The sequence below is a fragment of the Bos indicus genome, chromosome X (genome assembly GCF_029378745.1).
Source record: "Bos indicus isolate NIAB-ARS_2022 breed Sahiwal x Tharparkar chromosome X, NIAB-ARS_B.indTharparkar_mat_pri_1.0, whole genome shotgun sequence".
NCBI classification, from domain to species: domain Eukaryota; kingdom Metazoa; phylum Chordata; class Mammalia; order Artiodactyla; family Bovidae; genus Bos; species Bos indicus.
Genome location: NC_091789.1, coordinates 81,239,914 through 81,262,900, shown reverse-complemented (window position 1 = coordinate 81,262,900; position 22,987 = coordinate 81,239,914). Strand labels below are relative to the sequence as shown.

The window sequence follows — 22,987 nt, the reverse complement described above, 5'->3', positions numbered from 1 at the left end:
ATAACATTTTTCATGCCTTCATTCTATTACTGTAGTGTCAAACATAGTCTTATTTTTATATGTGGAAACACCCTTGCATTCTTAATAACCTTCACTTTGAAATGGTTATATTTCTTTTAATATGTTTCTGGATTAGAGTGAATAGCATTTTTCTGAGAGTTTCTCCATCTATACATGATGTACATATATATTCTATAATTTTCTTTCTTTTTTTAAAAAAATGTTCTTTCCTATATTTTTAATAAAGGTAATCACAATCTCACAAAACATATAAGGATGTACTCCCTCTTCTATTCTTTTGGAAGAGTTTGAGAAAGATTGATATATATATTTTTTTAATCAAATACTGCAGTACTGATTTAATCAGTATAAAATTGAAAGAGCTTTAGATCTGTAATAAAAATCCAAATTTGGGGAAGGAAGGGCAAACTTTAAAACAGCAGCCAGTAGGGGAGGGCGTGGGCGAGTGAACAGGCACGTTGGAGCTGTGGGGATGTGTATCGACCACTGTCAAACCAGTGTAGTTTCTTGGTTTCTCATGGAAAACATTTTATACACCTAGTTTTTTCCTTCTATACTTAAGGTCAATCAGTGTTCAGACAGGTCCATTCCTTGTTTTTCTTGGTGATATTACCACATAATATTGCATTGACTCCAATTTCTGCCCCCGGTGGAAAAATTAGATGATTTCAAACACTTTCTTCAGCTCCACAATAAGCTGCCAGTCACTCTTCTGCATCTCGTCTCTGAACCAGTCTTTGAGAGCATTGATGGACTGCCGGCTGATCTTACTGACGAGAATGTCTGTAGCTTCAAAATGGCGTCCATACATTTTGGGAGATTCACCTGGGATGGGTTCTATTTTGACACAGACTTCTTGTCCTTTTTTCGCAACATCCACTTGTTTATGGTTTACTTCAATACTTGTTACTATTCCAATGTCAACAAAATTTTTGCTGGGCACGCACATGGGTGTCCCCTGCTTCACCTGCCCTGCTTCCACAGTCACGCCCATCACTATCGGATCCCGAAAATTGAAGATAAACTGAGGGAGAATCTTTATCTTGCAGGGGAATACTGCTATGTGCTTAAATTCTTCTTGTTTCTGTTTCTTGTAGTCTTGTCTGTATTTTGTAAAGGCATCAAATAAATGATAAATAATTTCTGCACTAAAAATTCTAACTCCTAAACTATCAGCCATTTCTTGGGCATCCCGTTCAATTCTCACATCGAAGGCCAAAATCACTGCATACTGAGGGTCGTGTTCCAGCATCACCGAAGCCTTCATGACGTCTTTTTTGTGGACGGGCCCAATGTTGATCCCTGCATAGGGCACTTCTGATGTCTTCAGAAATTCAAGGAGAGCTTCCAGAGATCCCAGGGTCGAGGCCTGGACGTAGACGCCTTTCTCTTCTAATTTGATAGCGTTCAGTGTCTGCTTTAACTCGTGGATCAGCTCATCTTTAAGAACTGGGACTTCATCTTATTTATAAGCCACGAGGAGGGGTAAACCAGCCAATGTTTTTTCCAGGTCCTTTCCAAGAATCTTTACCCCCTGAGCTGCTTCTACCTCTTTATGCTTCTCATATTGGTTCTTCACTCTTAACTCCTTCATAGGGGGAGGTAACAGGAGGCCTCGGATCTGCGTGACGATAGGCCCTTCTACTCCGGGAACAATAATCATGTCTCCTTCCTTCAGACGCCCGTTGATCAGTATTACATCAATAGTCGTGCCCATTCCCGGGAGAGCCTTAACCTCCATCACCTGGGCTCTCAGCTCCTCACACTGGGCAAGCCTCTTACTCAACATGGTCTGAGTCAACTCAACAAGAAGGCAGATCAGACTTCCCATGCCATCGCCAGTGTGTGCAGAGGTAGGTACCAAGGACACAAAAGTGCGGGGATCCTTATTCTCATAGAACAAAGCTGCATTCAGCCCCTGCTGTGCAAATTCCACAATGATTGCCTTGGCCCGCTCCTCAAATTCATCTCTGGTGTTCTTCTTCTGCTTCTTCAGAGTAGCGGCCACGTCAGTCAGGGCTCTTTTTCCAATCATACAACCTATCAATCTTATTGAGGGCAACAATGAAGGGACATTTTTTAGATTTCAAAAGGTTGATAGATTCAATTGTCTGGGGCTCCAAACCATGCATAATATCAACAACTAAAATGGCAATGTCACAAAGAGAGCTTCCTCTGTTTCTCAGATTACTGAAAGACTCATGCCCCGGAGTGTCAATAATCAGCATTGCTGGAATCCGTACGTTCTCTCGATCAAAATTTTTAATCATCTTAGTTTGTTCATTAATAGCTTCAAGAGGGACATTGGTGGCACCAATTTGCTGTGTGATACCACCTGCTTCACCATCTTGTACATGTGTGTGACGGAGCTTATCTAGAATTTTTGTCTTCCCTGTATCCACATGTCCAAGTACACAAATAACAGGAGCTCTTAGCTTCTCTGTATTTACATTTTTACTGTGTTCAAGTCACCGTTTCTCAATCCTCGGTTTTGCTTTGTCATAAGCCCGTTCTTCTTTAGTTCGATCGTCGTCAGAGTCATCCTCAGATTCTGAGCTCACGTCTTTGCTTGGCTTTTTATCCAATGTTTTCCCAGCGTCCTTCTCATCTGACACCTTTTCATCATCATCTTCACCTTCACTGCCTTCACTGTCTCCTTCTTCCTCCTCTTCATCTTCACTCTCTTCTTCCTCCTCCTCCTCCTCTTCCTCCTCCTCCTCCTCTTCAGGGTTTTCTTTTACTTCTATATGCACCGTGTTTTCTTCTGTCTCTCTCTCCTCATCGCTAGCCATAGCTTCCCAGTCATCCAACCCAGCATCCTCGGTTTCTTCTTCCTCTTCTGGTTCAACAGGAGGCGGTGTCTCTTCTTTTTCGGGTAGTCCTTGCTCCACAACTTCTGCAGCAGCACTTAATTCCACTGGTTCAGAAACTTTATTTTCCATCTGCTGCAGTGGTTTTTTCTTCTTTTTATCTTCATAAATTGGCCTCTTCTATGGCAAAGAGTCTTTTGATGGCACTTCAACACCCTGAGCTTGTAGAAGTTTAAGGGTAGCTTCGCCTCTGGCTCTGGCTTCTCTCTGGGATTTAGTTAAAAGTTTCCCCTCTTTTTTCAAGCGTTCTTTCCTTTTCTTTTTGCTTTTTCCTTTCTCTTTTTTCTTGTTCCAATCTTTCCTCTTCTTTATGCTTGGCTTCTAACTCTTCAAGCCGTTTTATCCGTTCTTCCTCCTCTCTCTTCTGTCTTTCCTCCTCTTCTTTAAGCTTAGCCAGAGCTTCTGCATAGCCTTAACTGTGGCTTTGCTAGGTCCTTTCTTCTTTTCTTCCTTTTCTCCTTTCTTTTTCTTCTTATCTTTTTTCTTTTTGCCTCCTTCATTGTCATCTTCTGCGCCTGTGGGACCCTCTCCTTTCTCTTCAGAGGCAGGAGCTGCCCCAGAGTCAAGTGTCACTTTGGATTTCAGAGCTTCCTCCTCAGGTTTCCGCTGAGATTCTTTTGGTTTACCCTGATCCTTTTTACCAGACTCAAGCTCTTCTTTTTCTTTCAGCTTCCGAAGTTTTGCCTTTTCTTCATCCCATTTTTTTCCTCTCACGCTCTTTCTTCTCTGCCTTCTTTTGAGCCACTGTCTTAATTTTGAAGGACGAGTCGTCATCTTCATTTCCACTCTCGACAGTAGGATCTGGCTGTTTTTCTGATTTTTTTTCTGTCCTTTCCTGGATTGCAAAAATTCATCTGATTCATCACCACTTTCACCAGAAGAATGTGCTCTCATACGCTCTTTAATTCTTTTACTGTTATCCTCATCCTCTTCTGACGCATCACGCTTGAAAGATTGATATTAATTCTAATTTTAAAGGTTTTATAGAAGTAGAATAATGGAGACAGAAGATAGGATTAGTGAGGTAGAAGATAGAATGGTAGAAATAAATGAATCAGAGAGGAAAAAAGAAAAAAGAATTAAAAGAAATGAGGACAATCTCAGAAACCTCTGGGACAATGTTAAACACCCCAACATTCGAACCATAGGAGTCCCAGAAGAAGAAGACAAAAAGAAAGACCATGAGAAAATACTTGAGGAGATAATAGTTGAAAACTTCCTTAAAATGGAGAAGGAAATAATCGCCCAAGTCCAAGAAACCCAGAAAGTCCAAAACAGGATAAACCCAAGGCAAAACACCCCAAGACACATATTAATCAAATTAACAAAGATCAAACACAAAGAACAAATATTAAAAGCAGCAAAGGAAAAACAACAAATAACACACAAGGGGATTCCCATAAGGATAACAGCTGATTTTTCAATAGAAACTCTTCAGGCCAGGAGGGAATGGCAGGACATACTTAAAGTGATGAAAAAAAAAAAATAACCTACAGCCCAGATTACTCTACCCAGAGAGGATCTCATTCAAATATGAAGGAGAAATAAAAAGCTTTACAGACAAGCAAAAGCTGAGAGAATTCAGCACCACCAAACCAGCTCTCCAACAAATGCTAAAGAATCTACTCTAGACAGGAAACACAAAAAGGGTGTATAAACTCGAATCCAAAACAATAAAGTAAATGGCAATGGGATCATACTTATCAATAATTACCTTAAATGGAAATGGGTTGAATGCCCCAACCAAAAGACAAAGACTGGCTGAATGGATACAAAAACAAGACACCTATATATGTTGTCTACAAGAGGCCTACCTTAAAACAAGGGACACATACAGACTGAAAGTGAAGGGCTGGAAAAAGGTATTCCATGCAAATAGAGACCAAAAGAAAGCAGGAGTAGCAATACTCATATCAGATAAAATAGACTTTAAAACAAAGGCTGTGAAAAGAGACAAAGATGGTCACTATATAATGATCAAAGGCTCAATCCAAGAAGAAGATATAACAATTATAAATATATATGCACCCAACATAGGAGCACCACAATATATAAGACAAATGCTAACAAGTATGAAAGGGGAAATTAGCAATAACACAATAATAGTGGGAGACTTTAATATCCCACTCATACCTATGGATAGATCAACTAAGCAGAAAGTTAACAAGGAAACACAAACTTTAAATGATACAATAGACCAGTTAGACCTAAGTGATATCTATAGGACATTTCACCCCAAAACAATGAATTTCACCTTTTTCTCAAGGGCACACGGAACCTTCTCCAGGATAGATCACATCTTGGGCCATAAATCTAGCCTTGGTAAATTAAAAAAATTTGAAATCATTCCAAGCATCTTTTCTGACCACAATGCAGTAAGATTAGATCTCACTTACAGAAGAAAAACCATAAAAAATTCCAACATATGTATGCGAGACAGCAAAAGAGACACAGATATACAGAACAGTCCTTTGGACTCTGTGGGAGAGGGAGGGGGGATGATTTGGGAGAATGGCATTAAAACATGTATGATATCATATAAGAAATGAATTGCCAGGTTCGATGCAGGATACAGGAAGCTTGGGGCTGGTGCATGGGGATAACCCAGAAGGATGGTATGGGGAGGGAGGAGGGAGGGGGGTTCAGGATGGGGAACACGTGTACACCCATGGCAGATGCATGTTGATGTGTGGCAAAACCAATGCAATATTGTAAAGTAAAAAAAAAAAAAAAAAAAAAATCCAACATATGGAGGCTGAACAACACGCTGCTGAATAACCAACAAATCACAGAAGAACTCATAAAAGAAATCAAAATATGCATAGAAATGAATGAAAATGAAAACACAACAACCCAAAACCTGTAGGACACTGTAAAAGCAGTGCTAATAGGTAGATTCATAGCAATACAGGCATACCACAAGAAACAAGAAAAAAGTCAAATAAAGAACCTAACTCTACACTTATAGCAACTAGAAGGAAGAAATGAAGAACCCCAGGGTTAGTAGAAGGAAAGAAATCTTAAAAATTAAAACAGAAATAAATGCAAAAGAAACAAAAGAGACCATAGCAAAAATCAACAAAACCAAAAGCTGGTTCTTTGAGAGGATAAGTAAAATTGACAAACCATTAGCCAGACTCATCAAGAAACAAAGGGAGAAAAAAACAAATCAATAAAATTAGAAATGAAAATGGAGAGATCACAACAGACAACACAAAAATACAAAGGATCATAAGAGACTACTATCAGCAATTATATGCCAATAAAATGGACAACTTGGGAGAAATGGACAAATTCTTAGAAAAGTACAACTTTCCAAAACTGAACCAGGAAGAAATAGAAAATCTTAACAGACCCATCACAAGCACAGATATTGAAACTGTAATCAGAAATTTTCCAGCAAACAAAAGCCCAGGACCAGACAGCCTCACAGCTGAATTCTACCAAAAATTTAGAGAAGAGCTAACACCTATCCTACTCAAACTCTTCCAGAAAATTGCAGAGGAAGGTAAATTTCCAAACTCACTCTATGAGGCCACCATCACCCTAATACCAAAACCTGACAAAGATGCCACAAAAAAGAAAACTACAGGCCAATACCACTGATGAACATAGATGCAAAAATCCTTAACAAAATTCTAGCAATCAGAATCCAACAACACATTAAAAAGATCATACATCATGACCAAGTGGGCTTTATCCCAGAGATGCAAGGATTCTTCAATATCTGCAAATCAATCAATGTAATACACAACATTAACAAATTGAAAAATAAAAGCCATATGATTTTCTCAATAGATGCAGAGAAAGCCTTTGATAAAATTCAACATCCATTTATGATAAAAACTCTCCACAAAACAGTAATAGAAGGAACATACCTCAACATGATAAAAGCTATATGTGAAAAACCCACAGCAAACATTATCCTCAATGGCGAAAAATTGAAAGCATTTCCCCTAAAGTCAGGAATAAGACAAGGGTGCCCACTTTCACCACTACTATTCAACATAGTTTTGGTCACAGCAATCAGAGCAGAAAAAGAAATAAAAGGAATCCAAATTGGAAAAGAAGAAGTAAAACTCTCACTGTTTGCAGATGATAGGACCCTCTTCATAGAAAACCCTGAATACTCCACCAGAAAATTACTAGAGCTAATCAATGAATATAGTAAAGTGGCAGGATATAAAATCAACACACAGAAATCCCTTGCATTCCTATATTCCTATGAATATAGTAAAGTGGCAGGATATAAAATCAACACACAGAAATTCCTTGCATTCTCATTATACACTAATAATGAGAAAATAGAGAACTTAAGGAAACAGTTCCATTCACCATTGCAACGAAAAGAGTAAAATACTTAGGAATATATCTACCTAAAGAAACAAAAGACCTTTATATAGAAAACTATAAAACATTGGTGAAAGAAATCAAAAAGGACACAAATAGATGGAGAAATACCCTGTGTTCATGGATCAGAGGAATCAATATAGTGAAAATGAGTATACTACCCAAAGCAATCTATAGATTCAATGCAATCCCTATCAAGATACCAATGGTATTTTTCACAGAACTAGAAGAAATAATTTCACAATTTTCATGGAAATACAAAAAACCTCGAATAGCCAAAGCAATCTTGAGAAAGAAGAATGGAACTGGAGGAATCAACCTGCCTGAATTCATGCTATACTACAAACCAACAGTCATCAAGATGGTATGGTACTGGCACAAAGACAGAAACATAGATCGATGGAACAAAATAGAAAGCCCAGAGATAAATCCATGCACCTATGGACACCTTATCTTTGACAAAGGAGGCAAGAATATACAATGGAGAAAAGACAATCTCTTTAACAAGTGGTGCTGGGAAAACTGGTCAACCACTTATAAAAGAATGAAACTAGAACACTTTCTAACACCATACACAAAAATAAACTCAAAATGGAATAAAGATCTAAATGTAAGACCAGAAACTATAAAACTCCTAGAGGAGGACATAGGCAAAACACTCTCCAACATAAATCACAGCAGGATCTTCTATGACCCACCTCCCAGAATATTGGAAATAAAAGCAAAAATAAACAAATGAGACCTAATTAAAATTAAAAGCTTCTGCACAACAAAGATAACTATAAGCAAGGTGAAAAGCCAGCCTTCAGAATGGGAGAAAATAATAGCAAACAAAGCAACTGACAAAGAATTAATCTCAAAAGTATACAAACAACACCTGTAGCTCAATTCCAGAAAAATAAACCACCTAATCAAAAAATGGGCCAAAGAACTAAACAGACATTTCTCCAAAGAAGACATACAGATGGCTAACAAACACATGAAAAGATGCTCAACATCATTATTATCTGAGAAATGTAAATCAAAACCACAATGAGGTATTTTTTCATGCCAGTCAGAATGGCTGCTATCCAAAAGTCTACAAGCAATAAATGCTGGAGAGGGTGTGAAGAAAAGGGAACTCTCTTACATTGTTGGTGGGAATGCAAACTAGTACAGCCACTATGGAGAACAGTGTGGAGATTCCTTAAAAAACTGGAAATAGAACTGCCTTATGATCCAGCAATCCCACTGCTGGGCATACACAGCAAGTAAACCAGAATTGAAAGTGACAGGTGTACCCCAATGTTCATTGCAGCACTGTTTATAATAGCCAGGACATGAAAGCAACCTAGATGTCCATCAGCAGATGAATGGATAAGGAAGCTGTGGTGCATATACACAATGGAATATTACTCAGCCATTAAAAAGAATGCATTTGAATCAGTTCTAATGAGGTGGATGAAACTGGAGCCTATTATACAGAGTGAAGTAAGCCAGAAAGAAAAACACCAATACAGTATACTAATGCATATATATGGAATTTAGAAAGATGGTAATGACAGCCCTGTATGAGAGACAGCAAAAGAGACACAGATGTATAGAACAGTCTCTTGGACTCTGTGGGAGAGGGAGTGGGGGGATGATTTGGGAGAATGGCATTAATGCATTTATAATATCATATAAGAAATGAATCACCAGTCCAGGTTCGATGCAGGATACAGGAAGCTTGGGGCTGGTGCACAGGGATGACCCAGAGGGATGGTGTGGGGAGGGGAGGTGGGAGGGGGGTTCAAGATGGGGAACACGTGTGCACCCATCGTGGATTCATGTTGATGTATGGCCAAACCAATATAATATTGTAAAGTAATTAGCCTGCAATTAAAATAAATAAATTTATATTAAAAAATAAATAAAATAAAGGTTTGGTAGCATTCATCAGTGAAACCATACTGTCCTGAGATTTTCTATGTGAAATTTTTTATTACTGATATAATTTATTCTCTTTTTGCATAATAGAGATTCCATAAAGATAAGAAAGAGAAAGGGGGATCAAAAATGTATTTGGAGAAAAGTTCCCCAAGCTTAAGAAAGATACAGATATCCAAGTACCAGAGGCACAGAGAGTCCCATACATTATGAACCCAAACAGACCTACACGAAGACATATCATAGTTAAAATGGTAAATTTAAAGGTAAAGAGAGGATTCTGAAGTAGCAAGAATAAAATAAGAGTCAGTTACAAGGGAACTCCCATATAATTATCAGATGATTTCTTTACAGAAAGTCTGCAGGTCATAAGAGTGTATAGAGATGTAATATATTCAAAAATTGAAACGGAAAAATCTACAACTTGGGATACTCTAGCCAGCAAGGTTACCATTTAGAATGGATGGAGATAAAAGAATTTCTCAGACAAGTGAAATCTAAAATAATTCATCAATACTAAACCTACCCTAAAAGAAATATTGAAAAGTCTTCTCTAAAAGAAATAAAAAGAAGTAAGAATCTATAGGAAAGGGAAAATTGCAATAGGAAAAGCAAATAATAAAAAAGATTGTAGATCATTTAAATAAAGCAGTGCTGCTGCTACTGCTGCTAAGTCACTTCAGTCGTGTCTAACTCTGTGTGACCCCATAGATGGCAGCCCACCAGACTTCCCCGCCCCTGGATAAACAAAAAAATTTTTGTGAAAGCAATTATAACTACTGTGAACAGCAAAAGAAAAGGATAAACATGAAGATGTAAAATCATACACCAAAATCACAAAATATGAGGAGAGGAGTAAGAAATTGTAGAATTTTTTAAGCATGTGTTTGAGCTTATATTCAGTTCAGTTCAGTTGCTCAGTGGTGTCCGACTCTTTGCGACCCCATGAATCGCAGCACGCCAGGCCTCATTCCTTCCAAAGAAATCCCAGGGCTGATCTCCTTCAGAATACTACCAATCTAAAACAGGTAGATGTAATAATGGGTCAACATACTTGAAAACAAGGGTAACCACAAGTCAAAAACATGCAATGATTCACAAAAACAAAAAAGAAGAGAACTCAAAAAAAACTCAAAAGAAAGCCATTATACACACCCAGTAGAGGGGCACCTAAATACTAACAGACATAAAAGGAGAAATTGACAGGAATACAATAATAGTAGGAGAGTTTTACACCCCACTAACACCAATAGACAGCTCCTTCAGACAGGAAATCAATAAGGCAACATAGATGCTAAATAACACAATCAGGCAATTAGGTTTAATTGATATTTTCAGGACATTGCATTAAAAAAGCAAGAATACAAGTTCTTTTCAAGCACACATGGGACATTCTCTTGCTTAGTTGCTCCATGGCATGTGAGGTCTTAGTTCCCCAACCAGGAATCAAACCCATGTCCCCTACAGTGCAAGGTGGATTCTTTACCATTGGACCACCAGGGAAATCCCTATTTGATGTAACCTAAATAATAATTTTTATATGATCTTCCAGTTTGTTGGCTAGTATATGGAGATAAAATTTTTGGTTTATCAAATTTGTGTGCATTAACTTTACCAAATTCACTTATTAATTATAAATGTTTATTGATCAATCTTAAAGTTTAAAATAAGAAATAAAGTCATCCTGAAAATTAATGAATGATCACATGGAAACTAAATGACATGCTACTGAAAAATCAATAGGCCAATGCTGGAATCAAAGAGGAAATTAAAAAACACCTAGAGACAAATGACAATGAAAACACAACTATACAAAATATATGGGATTCAGCAAAAGCACTCCTAACAGGGAAGTCCACAGAGATACAGGCCTTCCTAAAAAAATTGAAAAATATAAAATAAACAACCTAACCTACTACCTAAAGGAAGTAGAAAAAGAGGAACAAACGAAACCTAATCAGCTGAAGGAAGGCAATAATAAAGATCAGAGAAGGAATAAATAAAATAGAGATTTTTAAAAAGCAGGAAAAATTAAATAAAATTAGAAGCTGGTTTTTTGAAAGTATAAACAAAAATGACAAATATCTGGCCAAGTGTTTGACAAATATCACCAAAAAGAAAACAGAGAGGACTAAATAAACTAAATAAGAAATGAAAGAGGAGAAATTACATGCAATACCACAGAATACAAGAAACAGTAAGAGAATACTATGAACAACATCACTCATTAATTCAGTTCAGTTCAGTCGCTCAGTTTTGTCCGACTCTTTGCGATCCCATGAATCGCAGCACGCCAGGCCTCCCTGTCCATCACCAACTCCCGGTGTTCACTCAGACTCACGTCCATCGAGTCAGTGATGCCATCCAGCCGTCTCATCCTCTGTCGTCCCCTTCTCCTCCTGCTCCCAATCCTTCCAAGCATCAGAATCTTTTCCAATGAGTCAGCTCTTTCCATCAGGTGGCCAAAGTACTGGAGTTTCAGCGTTAGCATCATTCCTTCCAAAGAAATCCCAGGGCTGATCTCCTTCAGAACGGACTGGTTGGATCTCCTTGCAGTCCAAGGGACTCTCAAGAGTCTTCTCCAACACCACAGTTCAAAAGCATCAATTCTTCGGCACTCAGCTTTCTTCACAGTCCAACTCTCACATCCATACATGACCACAGGAAAAACCATAGCCTTGACTAGATGGACCTTTGCTGGCAAAGTAATGTCTCTGCTTTTCAATATGCTATCTAGGTTGGTCATAACTTTCCTTCCAAGGAGTAAGCGTCTTTTAATTTCATGGCTGCAGTCACCATCTGCAGTGATTTTGGAGCCCCCCCAAAATAAAGTCAGCCACTGTTTCCACTGTTTCCCCATCTATTTGCCATGAAGTGGTGGAGCCAGATGCCAGGATCTTCGTTTTCTGAATGTTGAGCTTTAAGCCAACTTTTTCATTCTCCTCTTTCACTTTCATCAAGAGGCTTTTTAGTTCCTCTTCACTTTCTGCCATAAGGGTGGTGTCATCTGCATATCTGAGGTTATTGATATTTCTCCCGGCAAGCTTGTGTTTCTTCCAGTCCAGCGTTTCTCATGATGTACTCTGCAAAAAAGTTAAATAAACAGGGTGACAATATACAGCCTTGACGTACTCCTTTTCCTATTTGGAACCAGTCTGTCATTCCATGTCCAGTTCTAACTGTTGCTGCCTGACCTGCATACAGATTTCTCAAGAGGCAGGTGAGGTGGTCTGGTATGCCCATCTCTTTCAGAATTTTCCACAGTTTATTGTGATCCACACAGTCAAAGGCTTTGGCATAGTCGATAAAGCAGAAATAGATGTTTTTCTGGAACTCTCTTTCTTTTTCCATTATCCAGCAGATGTTGGCAATTTGATCTCTGGTTCCTCTGCCTTTTCTAAAACCAGCTTGAACATCTGGAAGTTCACGGTTCACATATTGCTGAAGCCTGGCTTGGAGAATTTTGAGCATTCCTTTACTAGCATGTGAGATGAGTGCAATTGTGCAGTAGTTTGAGCATTCTTTGGTATTGCCTTTCTTTGGGATTGGAATGAAAACTGACCTTTTCCAGTCCTGTGGCCACTGCTGGATTTTCCAAATTTGCTGGCATATTGAGTGCAGCACTTTCACAGCATCATCTTTCAGAATTTGGAATAGCTCAACTGGAATTCCATCACCTCCACTAGCTTTGTTCGTAGTGATGCTGTCTAAGGCCCACTTGACTTCCCATTCCAGAATGTCTGGCTCTAGGTCAGTGATCACATCATTGTGATTATTTTGGTCATGAAGACCTTTTTTGTACAGTTCTTCTGTGTATTCCTGCCACCTCTTCCTAATATCTTCTGCTTCTGTTAGATCCATACCATTTCTGGCCTTTATCGCGCCCATCTTTGCATGAAATGTTCCCTTGGTATCTCTAATCTTCTTGAAGAGATCTCTAGTCTTTCCCATTCTGTTGTTTTCCCCTTCTCCATTGCTGTTTTCCAAAAGTAAACTCTTCTTGACCTCTGCCTGCTTTTTGATGCTTTCAAGTACTTTTAAATATTTGTTTTCTTATATTCTTTTCCAGTTTGTATAATTGCTATCTATGGGATGGCTCACCTTACTTTTTCATTCATTTTATTCTTTTCTTGTAACCAGTTCTGGACAATTTTTTAAACTCAAAAGAGAGAGGAAACTTGTGAAATCTCTGAAAGTGTTTTAAAGTGACAGGAAAGGGAGGATTTGGCATACCATAAGTGAAAATTTTCCCAGAGTATCTGTATTCATTTGAGACTCCTCAATAAAAGTTACAAGAACACTCACACAGGCCTCCCCCAAACATACAAACAAGATATATGCAAAGTTTACAGCATTGATATCGCATTGCAAATATTGATAACATCCCCAGAAGCACTTTCTCTTTTCCTTCCTATCCTACACGAGCACAACATTGTAAATCAACTATACTTCAATTAAAATAACCAGGAAAAGAAAAGCTTAAAAAAATACACATATATAAAAAAAAAAAAGAAGCAGAAACCTCAATTAAATAAAGTTGACAGGCCAGAAGGGGGACTTGTGTCCTACAATGGTAGGAAAGTTGAATGACAGGAAGGAATATATCTTCTTTCCTGGCAACAATTCAGCCCATATAAAAAAAAGGAACTTTGTTTATTGTAACCCTCCAAATTTCCTTTCCCCTTCTGTTAAAATGTTCTCCTTTCCTTTCTGTGTGGGAACTTGTGCATGGCTCACTATGGCTGCAGATCTCAAATGACAAATCTTTCAGTTCAGTTCAGTTCAGTCGCTCAGTCATGTCTGACTCTTTGCAACCCCATGAACCAGGCCAGGGCTTCCTGTCCATCACCAACTCTCGGAATCCACCCAAACCCATGCCCATTGAGTCAGTGATGCCATCCAACCATCTCGTCCTCTGTTGTTCCCTTCTCCTCCTGCCCTCAATCTTTCCCAGCATCAGGGTCTTTTCCAGTGAGTCAGCTCTTCGCATCAGGTGGCCAAAGTATTGGAGTTTCAGCTTCAACATCAGTCCTTCCAATGGACACCCAGGACTGATCTCCTTCAAGATGGACTGGTTGGATCTCCTTGCAGTCCAAGGGACTCTCAAGAGTCTTCTCCAACGCTACAGTTCAAAAGCATCAATTCTTCGGCACTCAGCTTTCTTCATAGTCCAACTCTCACATCCATACATGACCACTGGAAAAACCATAGCCTTGACTAGATGGACCTTTTTTTGCAAAGTAATGTCTCTGCTTTTGAATGAGCTGTCTAGGTTGGTCATAACTTTCCTTCCAAGGAGTAAGCGTCTTTTAATTTCATGGCTGCAGTCACCATCTGCAGTGATTTTGGAGCCCCCCCCAAAATAAAGTCAGCCACTGTTTCCACTGTTTCCCCATCTATTTGCCATGAAGTGGTGGAGCCAGATGCCAGGATCTTCGTTTTCTGAATGTTGAGCTTTAAGCCAACTTTTTCATTCTCCTCTTTCACTTTCATCAAGAGGCTTTTTAGTTCCTCTTCACTTTCTGCCATAAGGGTGGTGTCATCTGCATATCTGAGGTTATTGATATTTCTCCCGGCAAGCTTGTGTTTCTTCCAGTCCAGCGTTTCTCATGATGTACTCTGCAAAAAAGTTAAATAAGCAGGGTGACAATATACAGCCTTGACATACTCCTTTTCCTATTTGGAACCAGTCTGTCATTCCATGTCCAGTTCTAACTGTTGCTGCCTGACCTGCATACAGATTTCTCAAGAGGCAGGTGAGGTGGTCTGGTATGCCCATCTCTTTCAGAATTTTCCACAGTTTATTGTGATCCACACAGTCAAAGGCTTTGGCATAGTCGATAAAGCAGAAATAGATGTTTTTCTGGAACTCTCTTTCTTTTTCCATGATCCAGCGGATGTTGGCAATTTGATCTCTGGTTCCTCTGCCTTTTCTAAAACCAGCTTGAACATCTGGAAGTTCATGGTTCACATATTGCTGAAGCCTGGCTTGGAGAACTTTGAGCATTCCTTTACTAGCATGTGAGATGAGTGCAATTGTGCAGTAGTTTGAGCATTCTTTGGCATTGCCTTTCTTTGGGATTGGAATGAAAACTGACCTTTTCCAGTCCTGTGGCCACTGCTGGATTTTCCAAATTTGCTGGCATATTGAGTGCAGCACTTTCACAGCATCATCTTTCAGAATTTGGAATAGCTCAACTGGAATTCCATCACCTCCCCTGGCTTTTTTGTAGTGATGCTTTCTAAGGCCCACTTGACTTCACATTCCAGGATGTCTGGCTCTAGGTCAGTGATCACACCATCATGATTATCTTGGTCGTGAAGATGTTTTTTGTACAGTTCTTCTGTGTATTCTTGCCACCTCTTCTTAATATCTTCTGCTTCTGTTAGGTCCATACTATTTCTGTCCTTTATCGAGCCCATCTTTGCATGAAATGTTCCCTTGGTATCTCTAATCTTCTGGAAGAAATCTCTAGTCTTTCCCACTCTATTGTTTTCCTCTATTTCTCTGCATTGATCGCTGAGGAAGGCTTTCTTATCTCTTCTTGCTATTCTTTGGAACTCTGCATTCAGATGTTTACATCTTTCCTTTTTTCCTTTGCTTTTTGCTTCCCTTCGTTTCACAGCTATTTGTAAGGCCTCCTCAGACAGCCATTTTGCTTTTTTGCATTTCTTTTTCTTGGGAATGGTCTTGTTTCCTGTCTCATATACAATGTCATGAACCTCCATCCATAGTTCTTCAGGCATTCTATCAGATCTAGTGCCTTAAGTTTATTTCTCACTTTCACTGTATAGTCATAAGTGATTTGATTTAGGTCATACCTGAATGGTCTAGTGGTTTTCTCCACTTTCTTCAATTTAAGTCTGAATTTGGCAATAAGGAGTTCATGATCTGAGCCACAGTCAGCTCTCAGTCTTGTTTTTGTTGACTGTATAGAGCTTCTCCATCTTTGGCTGCAAAGAATGTAATCAATCTGATTTCAGTGTCAACCATCTGGTGATGTCCATGTGTAGAGTCTTCTCTTGTGTTGTTGGAAGAGGGTGTTTGCTATGACCAGTGCGTTCTCTTGTCAGAACTCTATTAGCCTTTGCCCTGCTTCATTTTGTACTCCAAGGCCAAATTTGCCTGTTACTCCAGGTGTTTCTTGACTTCCTACTTTTGTGTTCCAGTCCCCTATAATGAAAAGGACATCTGTTTTGGGTGTTAATTCTAGAAGGTCTTGTAGGTAACTCTTGGCTGATCCTAAATAAACACACTTTGCCTGGAGTAATAACTGGAAGTTTATTTTAGGTCAAAAGTAATAAACGATTCTTTCAAGAGTAGTTGTCTCTGTGTCTGTCATCCTGCCTACCTGATTAAAACTAAATCCCAGTTGCTTTTTAAGACATTGGGGCAAAATTGTGGTCAAGTGGAAAGCAATTCATCCCTATAGGAGATCTTTCTGACATTCAAAATGATTCTGTCTGCTAACCATAATTTGTTCACCAACTTTTCAGTCACATGTGAAGATAATAATTTACCTGGTAATTTGTCTAACCAACTCATGACAGGTGACCCTCCACCAGCAATGTTGATAAATGGAGGAAAGGTTGAATTCATCATAAATCCATAGAACTATGTTTTGAGAGGATAAATAATTCTACTTATGTGAGAATTCCCAGAAATTTCAATTAAGTTGTAAAACTCGTATTACAAACACTAGCCTTCAGAAAAATATTCAACTTTTACACCTTTCAGTCTCCCTGGCTACTGTGGAGGAATTTGCATCCAATTTTTGTATTGATGATGTTATCCATGACAAAGTAACAGCCATATGAAGAGTTGCTCCTGTGGGTTCAGTATCTATTCAACAGTGGGGAGGAAATATGTTTTTAAGAAAACTGTGTTTATTTTCATTCTTCTCACCAATTGAAGTTAAAACTAAGGTTTATGATTCAGAGATGAGTGACTTATTTTTTCAAAATCATATTCAGAATCTTCAGCTACCTTTATACAAAAGGTTTCCTTAGAGCCATCTGAAATGTACACTGTGATAGAGTTAAATATTCTCAATCAGGTTGGAGAATATGAATGTACATTTGAAACAAGAACATTTTTTTGCAGTCAATTGAAAGATGCCAGTATTTATATCACGTTCAGCTCAAGCAGGAATTTTCAGAGACATCTGCTCCTATTAGAGGCTAGAAGAAATGGGAAAATTGGATATAGTATGGAAAATAAATCTGGGTGAAATGGCAATGCTAGAGACAATTGAACTTTTTTTTTTTTTTTTTGAGACAATTGAACTTGAAAGAGACTCCAGGTTACAGAAACTTGAGGCTGTCTTTGGAGACAATCCCAGATACTGTAGTTCTAGAAGAGCCTTTTCATAGTACCTGTAAGATAACAAACTACAGTGATAGGAAATTGAAATTGGTTTTGAGGATGTGTGATACAGATTCTATTCGTTGGTGTGATAGTTCAGAAAGATACCTTGGAAAGCTACCACCAGGCTCAACTCTCAGGTTTACCCTGATACTGCTGTCCTTGCAACTGGGCCTACAAACTATCTCTGATATACAAATAACAGAAAAATTATTAAAGCAATGTTGTGTCTGTGATGATCTTGCAAAAGTCTGTGTAATACCTCCCATGGTTAAAATGAGAAGCTGAGAAAATTTGCAGTATTATGCTCTCCAGAGCATTTCACAGAAAAACTTTTCATAGTTTTATTAGCAGCAAAATGATCAACTAATAGCAAATATACAGGCAGATTATTTTCATTTTCTTCCTTTGAAACCATGAATATATTAAGAATTAAACATATCTTGATCTAAAAAAGAACAATCTTGACTTTCATGTTATATGAAGTACTTTTTAATTCTACATTTGTATGTTTCCTAATATTTGTGACTTAATTAAGGTCATTACAGGTAGCCATTGATTTTTTTTCAGAATGAGATCACCATTTAAAAATGATTACATTTGCTTTCCGTGAATGCTTAATAGCATTCAATATCAGGAAAGCTGATATTGAGAGAACATAAAATACTGTAAATCTATTGACAATTTAATTAAAATAATTACTATGGTTTACTTGGTCAAATTTAAATTTACCTTGTTTTATTATTTTCCTTTTTCATTTGCATTCAACAGAGTACTATCAGTGGCAGTGCTTAATATAATTCAGGATGGTCCTCATTATTTAAACTTGTTGACATTTACTACTTGGAAAAGATATAAGCTTTTCAAATATTCCAAATTATTGGGGCTATAGAAATGCATTCATGTGACACACTGAGCTGTTTTTCATTCCTCTTGGCAAACTTCTATGAAGTGTGGAGTTGGTTTACTTTCAGTAGTTATTCCTACAAGGGCCCTTGTGTATACTACTTGGATTGCTCACTTGCTTCTTAACCATTCACATAATATATTCTTTCTCTTTTATGCAAAACCAAAAATCATGACAAAGAATTTGCTAGAGTGCTTATATTTTGGTTTGTTCGTTTATTTTCATTCTCCTTATATTTTATTTACATAGCAGTATTTCTTTTGGAAAACAAAACCATTTCACATATTAACTAACTACTGATTTGAGAATGTAAACTCTTTACTTTTATTCTTTTTTCTCTTTTTTTAAATTGAAGTATAGTTCATTTACAATATTATATTAGTCTTAAGTATAGAACATAGGATTCAGTATGTTTATAGATTATATATAGATATGAATATTTTACATAGTTATTATATAATAATGGTTATATTTCCTTGTGCTGTGCAATACATATTTGTTGCTTATTTATTTTACACAGTAGTTTCTGTCTCTTATTCCCAGCTGCACCTTTTTAGGCCCCAAAATCACTGCAGATGGTGACTGTAGTCATGAAATTAAAGGATGTTTGCTCCTTGGAAGAAAAGCTATGACCAACCTAGACAGCAAGAACACTGGAGTGGGTTGCCATTTCCTTCTCTAATGCATGAAAGTGAAAAGTGAAAGTGAAGTCACTCAGTTGTGTCCAACTCTTAGTGACCTCATGGACTGCAGCCTACCAGGCTCCTCCGTCCATGGGATTTTCCAGGTAAAAATACTGGAGTGGGATGCCATTAGTATACAATATTTATCTTTCTCTTTCTGACTTACTTCACTCTGTACAATAGGCTCTATTCTTATCCAACTCATTAGAACTGACTCATGTGCATTCCATTTTATGTCTGAGTAATATTCCATTGTGTATATGTACCACCGCTTCTTTATCCATTCATCGGTAGACATCTAGGTTGCTTCCGTGTTCTAGCTATTGCAAATGGTTCTGCAATAAACAATTGGACACATGTGTTGTTTTCAATTTTTATTTCCTCAGGTTATATGCCTAGGTGTGGGGTTGCTGGGTCATATGGTGGTTTTATTCTTAGTTTTTTTTTTTTTTAACTTTACAATATTGTACTGGTTTTGCATTATATCAACATGAATCCACCACAGGTATACACGTGTTCCCCATCCTGAACCCTCCTCCCTCCTTCCTCCCTGTACCATCCCTCTGGGTCATCCCAGTGCACCAGCCCCCAAGCATCCAGTATCGTGCATTGAACCTGGACTGGCGACTTGTTTCATATATGATGTTATACATGTTTCAATGCCATTCTCCCAAATCATCCCACCCTCTCCCTCTCCCACAGAGTCCAAAAGACTGTTCTATACATCAGTGTCTCTTTTGCTGTTTCGTATACAGAGTTATTGTTACCATCTTTCTAAATTCCATATATATGCGTTAGTATACTGTATTGGTGTTTTTCTTTCTGGCTTACTTTACTCTGTATAATAGGCTCCAGTTTCACTGTTGGTGGGAATGCAAACTAGTAAAGCCACTATGGAGAACAGTGTGGAGATTCCTTAAAAAACTGGAAATAGAACTGCTTTATGACCCAGCAATCCCACTGCTGGGCATACACACTGAGGAAACCAGAATTGAAAGAGACACTTGTACCCCAATGTTCATTGCAGCACTGTTCATAATAGCCAGGACATGGAAGCAACCTGGATGTCCATCAGCAGATGAATGGATAAGAAAGCTGTGGTACATATACACAATGGAGTATTCTTACTTTTATAAGGAATCTCCATACCGTCTTCCAGAGTGGCTGTACCAATTTACATTCCCACCAACAGTGCAAGAAGGTTCCCTTTTCTCCACACCCTCTCCAGCATTTATTGTTTGTAGACTTTTTGATGATGGCCATTCTGACCAGTGTGAGGTATCTCATTGTATTTTTGATTTGCATTTCTCTAATAATGAGCAATGTTGAGCATCTTTTCATGTGTTTGTTAGCCATCCATATGTCTTCTTTGAAGAAATGTCTATTTAGTTCTTCTCCCCACTTTTTGACTGAGGTCTTTGTTTTTCTGGTACTGAGTTGTATGAGCTTCTTGTATATTTTAGAGATTAATCCTTTGTCAGTTGTTTCATTTGCTATTATTTTCTCCCATTCTGAGGGTTGTCTTTTCACCTTGCTTTTAGTTTCCTTTGCTGTGCAAAAGCTTTTAAGTTTAATCAGGTCCCACTTGTTTACTTTTCTTTTTATTTCCATTACTCTAGGAGGTGGGTCATAAAGGATGTTGCTGTGATTTATGTCAGAAAGTGTTCTGCCTATGTTTTCCTATAAGAGTTTTATAGTTTCTGTCTTATATTTAGTTCTTTAATCCATTTTGAGTTTATCTTTCTGCATGGTGTTACGAAATGTTCTAATTTCATTCTTTTACATGTAGCTGTCCAGTTTTCCCAGCACCACTTATTGAAGAGGCTGTCTTTGCCACATTGTATATTCTTGCCTCCCTCATCAAAACTAAGGTACCCATAGGTGCATGGGTTTATTTCTGGGCTTTCTATTTTGTTCCGTTGGTCTATATTTCTGTTTTTGTGCCAGAACCATGCTGTCTGGATGACTGTAGCTTTGTAGTATAATCTGAAGTCAGGAAGGTGGATTCCTCCAGCTCCATTCTTCTTTCTCAAGACTGCTTTGGCTATTAAGGGTCTTTTGTGTTTCCATATGAATTGTGAAATTCTTTTGTTCTAGTTCTGTGAAAAATGCCATTGGTAATTTGATAAGGATCACGTTGAATCTGTAGATTGCATTTTCACAATATTGATTCTTCCTACTCAGGAACAAGGAATATCTCTCCATCTGTTTATGTCAGTTTTTATCTCTTTCATCAGTGTCTTATAATTTTCTGTGTACAGTTCTTTTGTCTCCTTAGGTAAGTCTATTCCTAGATATTTTATTCTTTTTTTTAAAAAATGTTTTTTTTTAAATTGAAGAATAATTGCTTTACAGAATTTCGTTGTTATCTGTCAAACCTCAACATGAATCAGCCATAGGTATACAAGTATCGCATCACTTTTGAACTTCCCTCTTATCTCCCTCCCCACCCCCGCCCCTGTAGGTTGATATAGAGCCCCTGTTTGAGTTTCCTGAGACACACAGCAAATTCCCATTGGCTAATAGATATTTTATTCTTTTTGTTGCAATGGTGAATGGGATTGATTTCTTAATTTCTCTTTCTAATTTTTCATTGTTAGTATATAGAAATGCAAGTGATTTATGTGTATTTATTTTTGTACCCTGCAACTTTGCTAAATTCACTGATTAGTTCTAGTAATTTTCTGATAGTGTCTTTAGGGTTTTCTATGTACAGTATCATGTCATCTGCAAACAGTGAGAGCTTTACTTCTTTTATGATCTGGATTCCTTTTATTTCTTTTTCTTCTCTGATTGATGAAGCTAGGACTTCCAAAACTATGTTGAATAATAGTGGTGAGAGTGGACACCCTTGTCTTTTTCCTGATCTTAGGGGAAATGCTTTCAGTTTTTCACCATTGAGAATAATGTTTGCTGTAGGCTTATCATATATGACCTTTACTATATTGAGGCTAGTTCCTCCTATGCCCATTTATTGAAGATTTTTAATCATAAATGGGTGCTGAATTTTGTCAAAGAATTTTTCTGCATCTGTTGAGATTATCATATGTTTTTTTCTTTCAATTAGTTAATATGGTGTGTCACATTGATTGATTTGCATATACTGAAGAATCCTTGCATCTCTGGAATAAACCCAACTTAATCATGGTGTATGAGCTTTCTAATGTGTTGTTGAATTCTGTTTGCTAAAATTTTGTTGAGGGTTTTTGCATCTATGTTCATCAGTGATATTGGCCTGTAGTTTTGTTTGTGTGTTGCCTTTGTCTGCTTTTGCTATCTGGGTGATGGTGGCCTCATACAATGAGTTTGGAAGTGTTCCTTCCTCTGTGATTTTTGGAAAAAGTTTCAGAAGGATAGGCGTTAGCTCTTCTCTAAATGTTTGATTGAATTCTCCTGTGAATCCATCTGGTCCAAGGATTTTGTTTTTTGGGAGATTTTTGATCACAGCTTCAATTTCAGTGCTTGTAATTGGGTTGTTCATCATTTCTATTTCTTCCTGATTCAGTTTTGGAAAATAGAACTTTAGAATCTGTCCATTTCTTCCAGGTTATCCATTTTATTGCCATATAGTTATTCATAATAGTCTCTTATAATCCTTTGTATTTTTGCATTGCCTGTTGTAGCCCCTACTTTTTCATTTCTAAATTTGTTGATTTGGTTCTTCTCTCTTTTTTCTTGATGAGTCTGGCTAAAGGTTTGTCAATTTTGTTTATCTTCTCAAAGAACCAGCTTTTAGTTTTGTTAATCTTTACTATTGTTTCTTTCATTTCTTTTTCATATATTTCTGCTCTTATCTTCAATGAGATTTCTTTCCTTTTGCTAATTTTTTTTGATGATTTTATTGTTTCTTGAGGTAGGATTGTATTACTTTAAACTTCTGTCT

General features: G+C 37.7%; 1 pseudogene; it reads right to left on the bottom strand.

Moving 5' to 3' along the window:
- Positions 1 to 358: 358 nt before the first annotated feature.
- On the bottom strand, positions 359 to 3,842 carry LOC109554854 (eukaryotic translation initiation factor 5B pseudogene; annotated as a pseudogene).
- Positions 3,843 to 22,987: the final 19,145 nt, after the last annotated feature.